Here is a 10,967-nt window from a genome sequence, read left to right on the forward strand (position 1 = left end):
ATAATTTGCATCCCCTTCACATCTGGATAAATGTGAAAATCTCAGGTTTGTACCTCTGCAGAGTTACTTTCTCTCACAGTAAAATCTGTGATACACTTTTCCTTTTTGTTGAACAAACAAAAGAGAAATCTTTATAAAATCTGATTTGATATTTTGGCAACTTTTTGAAAGAGTTTCAGCACCACAATTACTTTTAATTTTCTCTCGCTGTGATTATTTTTTGTGATGTTGCCGCAATCACGTCCCTCCATCAGTGCTCATAAATGTAGTGGATTTTTGTACACCTACAGCAGTTTGTTCACGAAGGTGGGATTGCTGTAATACACTGTTGTACTGTACTGCGTTAGATCTATTAGGCATACCTAATGAACTGTCTACTGCTGATTGTACTGTGCATGCTGTCTGCTTTCAGTATATTTAATGTTGCCACTTCACCTTCTCACCACTAGATGGAGACAACATACAACGATAGTCACATACCACAGCTACATCTCCTCCAAGTGTAATGTAGGACAACTGATTTGTAAAAGTGGGAATGTTTAACTTCCTAAATATTCACCAAACCACTTTCAATGATACTGCATTCCTTATCTGACAGTAAACAGCACCACATGACAAAGGGGCTAATGATGTTAATGAATACAGCTAAAGGCATCACACAAATAATATGATCCACTCATGTACACAAGCATTTCAGAAGCAATATAAAATATAATGAAGCATAAAACCGTGGTGTAATTATTCCGCTTGAGGGGCAGCATTGGCTCCGTGTTAAAGTAGAGCCAGCTTTGCCTCCTGTGACCACTTTATGCAGTTTTGATGAGAACGTTTAAAAAGACAGCAGCATATAAAACCTCCCCTCATAAATACCTGATGTCAGATAAACCTCTGGGCTGTTTTTAATACCTGTTACTGTAAGCAATGTGAAAAGTGGCTGTCGATATGGATGTTTTAGTTGGAGGTTGGTTCTGACACGCAGCCTGTCATCAACCCATCACGCTGTTTGATAAAGTGCCTGCCTGTAAGATTAACTGTCTGCCAATGAGACACATTAGCAGTAATGAGTTTCTTCACTGTTTGAAGGGTTTGTTACAAAATGGCATACTTTACATCAGGACAGAGACTGGATAACTGAAATCCTTGCAGTAACGCTTACAGGCTACTACGTTTTAATGTTTCTGACCTTGCGAGTTAACTTTATGTTTCTTACGCTCAGAATATTTTCCCTTTAAATAGTTCTCACATTTTGACATGAAACGAGATTTAAAAGGAGTCTGGGTGCTGGGTGAATCCCCTGTACAGGCTGCAAATTTTTTGTTTGAAACTCTTTGACCTCTAAATGATCTCATTGAATCTTCAACGCTTTCATGTAACTTTGCACGCAGACACCTTGACTGGCACAGGTAGAAAACCATAGGAGATAAAGATGAGTCGGAGAAAAGTTTAACATTTTGGGAATTAAGCCTTTCTGCTCTCTCACTGAGAGTTGGATGAGAAAAATATTAAACTGATGTCATACTTAGCATGCTTTAGAGGTTCTGGTTGGCAAATTTTGTTGGGAGAGCCAGGCTAGCTGTCTCTGGTGTTTCCAAGTAACCAGTTGGTGGCTGTAATTTCATGTTTCTCCTCATGTAACTTTAAAAGTCTTTCTCAGTGGTTTCTATGGTTGCTGTGACACACGGGTGAAAATCTGATGGGAAAGGAAGTAAATGAAGAACACACAGCTTGAGTGGGTTTTAACTCTGATCACTGATCCATCTTAAGTACTGATTCGAACATACTTTTAGGATATCCTTTAGGAGTGCCCAACTCTAACTTGAGTATTATGGTCAAGAATCGAGTCATAAAGTTGCATCCGTCATAAAATGAGATAAAATTTTTGTTAAGTGGTCACAGAATTTTCATGTTAGTTGTTTTCTTGAGCTGAATGATGAAATATTTTGCCTTAATTTAAGATACTGTTTCTAGAAACTAAACTAAACCTGTATCATATCAATCACTATTTCAATTGTTTTAAGAAAACTAAGACTAAGACAGAAAATGACATGTTCACATGGACAATGTGGCTCTTTTTGAATAGAGATGCACAGTTCAATATGTTTCATACTTTGTGTATAGGCCCAGTGCACTGGCATTTGAAAAGAGCTTTGATGAGGATAATTGGTCTCATTCTACATTACAGCTAGTGAGAACAGGATATCTTGCTCAACTATGATTCCTCTCCGCAGACAGGAATGGGTGAGTGACTTCTCTGCATCCTCAGGCTGAATCCCGTTCCAGCCCGCTGTAGATAAATGTTGACCCAATTCAGCAGCAAAGATGACAACTTTACGACACGTCTCTCTTGGTTGAAAAGCAGAGCTAAGGCTTGAGAATGAGCAGGAAGTCAAGGGTTATGAAAGACATTTACCGTGGATGCACAGCGACGGATTTCTGCTCGGGGGAAGAGCAGAAAGCCGGAGGTTACGAAAGACACTTACCATGGAATGAGCTTGCTGTGTGGATTTCTCTGACTAATTTCGCTTGTTTTTTCATTTCAGAAGTTATTAAGACACATTTTCTCAGTTAGCGTTTGAGCAACGGGCCCTACATGAACATAGTTTTCTGTCAAAGTGGAACAGTTTTGGTTATTTCCCCACCCACAGTCCAGGGAACAGTGATTAGCAAGTTTTTGAACGTTCAACTTCGATGAAAAGATAAGTTTAAGAAGAGTATATTTTACTGATGACTGACGCTTATTTAGTCATGAATAGTGAATGTTAGCAAACGAAAAGGAAACAACTTCCGGCTTGTTAATGTTTGTGCCATAAGGGTTAAGGTTAGCGTAACTTGACATTTTAACCGTGTATGTTGGTTGAATAGGGATAGCGAAGATAACACGTGTCTGTGTTCACAAGGTGACTGAGATGTTTGATGGAGGGAAAAGCAATACTGTCGTTACACGGTCAAAATTCATTTTGATCAGTCGCTGTAAAAGAAAACAGTGCATCCACTGTTATTTTTGTAGTACTTGCCTTTTGACTTTTAAGCTACTACATAAATGTGAATATCCTCTGTTTAGTCTTTAATATTCCCAATGTTGTCTTAAGAGCTCCTACACTTAAATAAATGTTTACGATGGAAGTGATATATTTGACAGATGCACCTAAGTGACATTCACAGTGCACAAAGGTTCTTGTATTGAATTCTGGTAACTTGATTGCAAGGACTGAAGCTAACAAGGGCTCAAAAGTTCAAACCAGCCCTTGAAATCATTTAGAAATGGTTTTACCACATGAAATTCACATTTAACACAGAAGCGATTCTATCCCTAGAAAACATAACTTTTTTTCTTTGCACCGATTTTTGAAAAAAGGAAGCTCACTGTAATTGTAACTCATGGAAAAATGCGTGAAATAAGAAACACACATGGCCAGATACATGAGCCATCTGCAAAACTTGACCTGTGACCTTTTCATTATGGGACAGTGTCACTCAACAGTAAAACCACTGGATCTCTTTGCTGCCCAGAGGCTGCTCTGTCACCCATTTAGTGTATTCCAGGCAGTGTCCCACATGTGAGAGGCCTGCATGTGGAAAATACACTGACCTGATAACTGCAGCTGAGCTATCGACAAGTGGAAAGAAAAAAAAAACAGCGCTACGTCAAATGAGATTGATTAATGGATAACGTAATGTTGCGGTGGTCTGGAAGCATCACTGGATCCTGCACATGTAGAGCAGTTGGATCCGCTGAGCATGTGAAAGCTGAGACGCTCTCATGATGTCAATCCACAACGTGTACCAAAAGTGATAAAATACGTTTACCCATTCAGACACAAAAATTCAAGCATTGTAAACAGAGTACGGAGTTGTACTGATGCCAGCGCTAGAAAACTGCAGTTGTTCTTGAAAGCCCCCCAGGAAGGAGTGTTTCTTTAACTGTGTGAGAGGTGTGTGGATCAGATGCTGGTGAAAAAACAGCATTCGAGCTCAGTCAACCTCCACTGGAGAGGTCATAACATTTTTGTGTCATTTTTCTGACTTTTATTATGGACTTACAGGTTGAATCTAAACAGCAACTGTGGCACAATACGGCTGCATGTTATAACTGGAAGCCAAATGCAGGAAAATTCTATCTCTGGTTGCAAACAAAGCACTGACCCAACACAGCTCTTTTAAAATAAATAAAAAGCCATAAAACCTCTGGCTGCTAAAATATAAAGTGGCTTTCAACTTTTGGATCTCACTCTGTCCAGTCGGGGGAAAAATTTAATTTCCTGCCCTGTTTGTGACCTAACAAACAACCTAACTTTTAGACACTCAGGCATAACACCAATCATGTGGAATCGTGGTAAACTGCATGCACATGAGCCATTAATGTGTGGAACTTGCTACAACTGGGACTTTTTCTCACACTGTAAAAATTAAGAAAAAATAAACTGTTAAACCTCTGCCTGGGTACAGTGAACGCTCTGTGCGACAGTGGAAGAATCTCTTGACTGACTGCAAAGCACAGGGAGGTGAAGGAAAGCTCATTATTTTTAATGGCGTCTCTCCACTGGTTGACATCAGCAGAGAAGGAGCCAGAGAGAGAGAGAGAGAGAGAGAGAGAGAGAGAGAGAGAGATATGAACTGTAACACTATCTTCTGTCCAGACTGCAACACTGAGACCTTGTCCAAATGTATGCAAGCATGCCATCATAAACAAAACATGGACTTGTTATGTTTTTCCATTTTCCGGGTAAATTTAATCTGAAATTACATTTCTATTTAGTATTTATAAACTTTCACAAAATATTGTTGATGAAAAGTCGCACAAGAGAGTTTCAGCTTTAAGAGTGCAACTGAGGAAACAGCTAGCTTGGCTGTGATCAAAGTTTAAAAAAAAAAAAAAAAAATCCCCCATCAGCACCTTTAAATTTTTCTAATTAACATCTGTTTGTTTTTACATTCCAGTTTGTGTTCAAATGAAAAAAACAAAACAAAACACACACACACAAGAGACAAGTTGTGGTTTCATGTGCAGTTATGTGCTTGAATTATTTCTTGGCCAGGAACAGTGACTTCCTGGAGTCTCTGCTGTTTGCCTGGCAACCTTGTGGTGACAAGAAGACTACAGAACGTTACTGCACTTAGGGGAAAAAAAATGAGGTGCATTCAGACAGGAAGCACGTTTTCACAGCATGTCATATGCACTAATTTGACTGCTGGACCTTGCAGCCAAAAAGCTAATTTACGAACTGTACACACATTACTTGTTACACTCAGAACTCTTTCCTCTCATCTCTGTACATTTGTAGATTTAAGTTCTGGGATAAGAGAAAGTGCTTTGCTCAAGTTGAAATATTTTCACCTCGTGCTTCTTTCTCACAGTTTGCACTGCCCCTGGGTGAATATGCATCTAATTACACCCACTTGCATCTCTTTTAGTTGACTCTCTGAAATTCACCTCGAGTTCTGTCTGATCACAGCTTTGCTTTCTTCTACATAACAATTTTGAACAGAGCAAGGCAAGCAATTTCCCCCTTTCTAGGTAAGCTTGCTAAGCAAACACTCATGAAAGTAGCACTGACAAAGAAATACACAAGTATCAAAAGAAATACAAATGCCTTGAGAGGCACATGCTGAAAACTGCGTCCCGTATCCTTTCATTGCCATCAACCTCTCATTTTGTACATCAGTGTCTCAGGCTCCAAACTAGTTATACCACTGACTATAGTCCTGTAATTACCTTGTTGGCTTACAGTGTGTGTGTATTTGCAAAATCTGTGTGTGTGTGTTCCTGGACAGATAGGAATGAAAATAGGAGGCAGGACACTTCAGAGCAGCTGCAGTGCGTCTGTTGGGTTCAGTGCCTGAGGAGAGAGAGAGAGGGAGAGCCGTCGTCACGGTGATTGATGGAGCAGCTTCCTGTCCTGGTAGAGGTTATTGAGGAGCTCTGAGGGACCATCGTTATTTCCTGATGCTCTTAAATATCCTGCTCCGATCCACCCCACACCCCTCATCTTATTTACTTTCTCAGTCCTTCACCCTCCTCTTTACGAAGCCCCCTGCCACAAATTCCCCTCCCTCTCCCCCTTGTTTTAAGAAAGGAACAGCAGATATTGTTTACATATGGCCGGCTGATATCTCCATACACCAAATTATCTGCACAGCACCTCACATCCAGCCATGCTTAGACCATTAGATAATATACTGAGGCAAGTAAAAGCACCATTTATCAGAGATGTAGGCTAACAGACACATTACAGCCTGATAAAATTGGATATAGCAATTCTTAAAGCTATTATTCTCTCTCTGTCTATACAAACAGTCAGGCATCAGGCCTATATATCTTGCCTATGTTTGTCCACTCCCTCTCTTTTTTACACCAGTTTTGACCTCTGCGCTCTCTCTCTCTCTCTCTCTCTCTCAGCCTATTTTTTTCTTCTTTTCCGCCTCATATCTACACCGTAATAAAAGTTGAAAGAAACAGTTTGACAATTTGGAATACATTTGGAAATACACTTACATGCCTTCTTGCTGAGAGACTGATACCATGTGTTAGTATGTCACAAGTGAAACTAGAGCCAGGAGATGGTTAGCTTAATTTAGCGTGAGGACAAGATGAGGGTTTCATGGACGTTTATTTGCTGGACTATTTCTTGGCACTGTGTAGCGTCTTTCCTGGAGTTCAGATTGAGCAAACAAGATATAGCATGTTTATTAGAGAGCTTTAGAGGTGCTGTTAGACGGTGCTTTTCTCTCACCGTTTCCCTTTGCTTTAGGCTAAGCTCAGCTAATCGTTTAATGGCTTTTGCTTTATCCTTCACACAAAGATCACATCAACACGTGATGTGATGTAAATCTTCCCACCCTAACTTTCACCAAAGCAGCTAAGAATATTTCCCCACATGTCAGACTATTCCACTAACAAACAAAACTCATTAGACATTGCACGTCTTGCAAGTGAAAGAGTAGAGAGAGATTCAGAGAGAGTTGTTCTCTAACTTCACTGAAAATCGTGCCATCATATGCAAAAGACATTATTTGTAACTAGATTCCACAAAATTGCATCATAACTCTACAGTCCTCTTTTTTTCCCAAGTAACATTTTAAAAGTACTGTGAATTTATTTTAATTCCAAAAGCATACATAATTTATATAATTTTGATCAGAACAGAAACAGAACAGATTCCCTACCTTCCAGACAAATAGCTTATAGAAATTTAATATCTGTAATACATCACAATAAGAAATAATAAGTCCTTTTTATTTGATTTTAGTTCTGGTAATCCAGAGCAGGTGTGGTTGGCAGCTCTTCCATATTAATGCATTCAATTAAGCTTTGACATTAAAAGTTTAGATGCCAAAAATTACTGCATTCACTCACTGACTAAAAAATGATTCACAATGCTGCCTGAGGAACGGCTCTGACCTTAAAAGGGAACTTTGATGATTTTATGAATAAAAATCTGCATAGGCTGCAGGTCTTGGGGAATAATGCCACATATGTGAAAAAATATGAATGAAGCCTTTTGTATTTCTAGAGGGAACTGGACAAAGCTTTACAAATGGCCTTAAGTGATGTCACTTGATTGAAGCTAGTGGCTTGAGACTATATTAGTTGCTATAAGCATAACACTTCTGAATCTGTGCCCCAGCTGTCATTGGTTGAGTTGCATCATGGGTAATGGCAGTACCAGTGTTTGACAAGTAAGAAGAAAATGTGAAATAAAAAAGATGATACCTTTGGACTCCACCGATTTGGGATTTCACTCCTTTTGTAGTGAAAAATAATATAATATTGTCTATGTGCTCTCTAAGATTGCTTTCATCTTATGTGCGCATTTCATTTTACATTTTTAATGTTTTCTGTACATCAGAACACTTCAGGAAATACTGTTATTTTATTTCACTTGAGGCTGGAAACAATCATGCCTAATGAATAAAAGTATGACACCAAACTCATTAGTGTTGCTGTTAAATCGCAGATATCAGAGTTTCCCACAAGTACTTGAATGGACATGCAAACAAGCTTCCAAAATTATCTGTCTTTAAGTGGTTTAAAAAAATATGGTATGTTTTTGAAAATGTTTTGAACTAATCTAAAGAATGTAGGCTAAGTAAAAAGACCATTATCATTTACCTTCAGGAGATTGTAAAGCTCCTGTCTAGACTTCTGACTGTGATGTGACATATATCGTAACAGCATAGAGATGTTACAGAAAAACCACCATCTAAAATGCCATTCAAGCCTCCGTACTTTTCTTTATTGGCAGTTTCCTCATGTCTGAGAAATTCACAAATGGCCTCTCTGTCTTAGAGCTAAACTTTACCCACTCCAGACAAGTATGAGTATCGCTCAGCTGGTCCGTAAACCCAAATTACACTAACTGCCAGTGTGAGAGGGAGAGAAGAAACAAAGAGGTTGAGAAGCAAGAACACAAAGTACAGAGTATGCAACAGTTCAATGTCTAATTAAATTTAGTATGAGGGGAAATTTGCCAAGAATGGAGCCATTGTTTGGGGGCATCTGGAAAAACCTGACATGCATCTGTGCGTGTGGTTCTTTAAAAAACAAAAAAACAGAAAACGTTGTTCTGCAGAGGAAATGGATTTGGTTCACTTCGTAGGGGAAAGAAACGAGAAAGAGCAAAATCATTCATCATAAATGGATGTGAAAACGCTGAATTCTGTGGAGTAGAATCAACTGAGCACAACAGATGGGATGATATGCGGTTGGTTTTGATATAAAACAGTTCAGGCCACACAGGGAGAAATGCATATGAACATTGCTTTTTGTAGTTGTTAAACTAACCACTCTGTAGCTGCATAATACACAATCATACCATGACTGATACAAAACACCTCAACCATTTCCCTCTATTGCTGAAATCTCTTATCAACTCCTTGCTTTGATTTGTGTAAATACACAGGCTCAATGGACCGCCATGCCCTCCTTTTTATTCACTGACATGGCTCTTTAGAGGAACACAAAGCCTGCATGTCTCACTGATTATGTATGGAAGATCACATATTCAGACGGAGACATGAGAACAAATTCATCCCGAATTCGTCCTGAAAATAGTGAAAATAGTCAGCTTGTCAAATGTAGTCCCTTTGGAGGGCAATAACAGGATCTCCTTTTGACTGATGTGTGTAGTACACATCAAGTCAAATATCCAATGTGCATTTAGGGCAAATGCAAATGGAGGTAAATTTTCACTATTCCAGCCCGAGAAATTTTCATGATTGCAGGCCACAGTAAATAATTCTCAAACTGCTTGTAAAATAAAAATAATAAACAAAATTTAAGGATGACTCATGGTCTGGATAAACTGTTCATCGGGAGGATGTTTTACCGGTTTTAATACAAACTACCGAGGGCTTAAATCCATTTATTCACCAGCATCGTTTCAGAAAGTCCACAGAGTGAAATGAAGAGAGGTTGAACTACACGAAAAGGTACTTAAGACGAACAAATGAATGCATTTTTCAGATAGAGTTATCTAACGTTTTTTTCAGATGAAGTTAAAAAGGCAGCACGCAGACTCAGAGGAAATGTTTAAGAACTCAGATGCTGAATGTGAACTGTGGCACAGGGAGCAGCCTTGAGGCAAAGCAGAGACAAGGGGTGGAGGGTGGGCAGGTGGACAAATTATACTGGATGTTGAGCAAGCAGGCTGGCTGGTACAGGAGTGTTTGGAGCACAGGGAGAGTGACGTAAAGACAAAAATCACAAGGAGCAGAAAACGTAAGACTTGGCCATGGTATATACTACCACTGAGGATGGCTAAACGATCTGCCAAAGCCTGAGTGGAAAGCCGGGGTTAATATGCTGCAGCAACTTGATGAGGTAATGATCAGCAAGTGTGCCAACCAGCTGCAGGAACTCAGGAGAATGAAGCAGGTAGCCACACACACACACACACACACACACACACACACAAACACAGGTAGAAGACACGTGACAAGATGGAAAAACACAAGGAAACACTAGAATAAACATGAGTAACTGCAAAACCCCGTTGGACTAAAGCTGCATCCAGCAGCCATCTTGAAACAGACTTTCTGTGAATCACACTTGAAATGTATTCCTAAGCATGTTTTGGAAAAATAATGTCAATTGATTTCATGTTTTTTTTTTCATTTTGATCAGTCATTTAGTCCAGCACTTTTGTCAACACTGAGATATCTAAAAAACTATTGGATGGACCAATATGAAATTTGATAATGACGTTCATTGTGTCTATGAATTTTTTTAAAAACATTGTTCACAAGAATATGCCCTAATCCTGATATTCTGTTTGCATCAGAGCTGTGAAATGATGAACTGACATCGGCTTATGATTATCTTTTATTTCAGTGATGGTGTTTTACCATTTTGGAATTGAACTCTTCATATAGAGATGTTGGATTATTAGCTCTGGAATTTGCTTATTTGTGACGCAGGACATCTGACTGTTCTTAATGGGAAGGAGATTGTCAGGGCTGAATCACCCAAAAAATTAAATTCTTCCACTGCAAGTCATTCTGACACACTGGTAACATACTAAGGTGTGAAATTCAGTCTCTTTCAATAACACTTTTCAATTCTGCTACTCATGGCAGTGGAAAAAGCTGCTCATATTTAGCCAGAGCCTGAGTTTCAGGAATGAGTCAGGGCTGAAGCTCTTGACTCTGTTCAGTTTTGTTGTGAAGTCTGTGATTTATAAAAATAAAGGTTGAGTGGACTGACCTAGAATAGCCGATTTCCTACAGGAGACGACACCTAAGGAACTTTTTTCTTCTCTTTTTAACTCAAAATCTGTCAGAGCAGATCATGAAAACGTTGTTGTGTGGGAAAACTCAGCATTCGGGGAACATGCAGGGCAGATTCTGACATGAATTTTTCAGTTCAGTTCATTTTATTTATATTGTGCCAAGTTGTCTCTTGACACTTTCCAATTAGAGCAGGTCTAGATCAAACCTCTTTAATTTGATATTTGGTACAGAGAGACCCA

This window comes from Scatophagus argus, chromosome 22 (assembly GCF_020382885.2).
Source record: "Scatophagus argus isolate fScaArg1 chromosome 22, fScaArg1.pri, whole genome shotgun sequence".
Classification (NCBI taxonomy): Eukaryota; Metazoa; Chordata; class Actinopteri; family Scatophagidae; genus Scatophagus; species Scatophagus argus.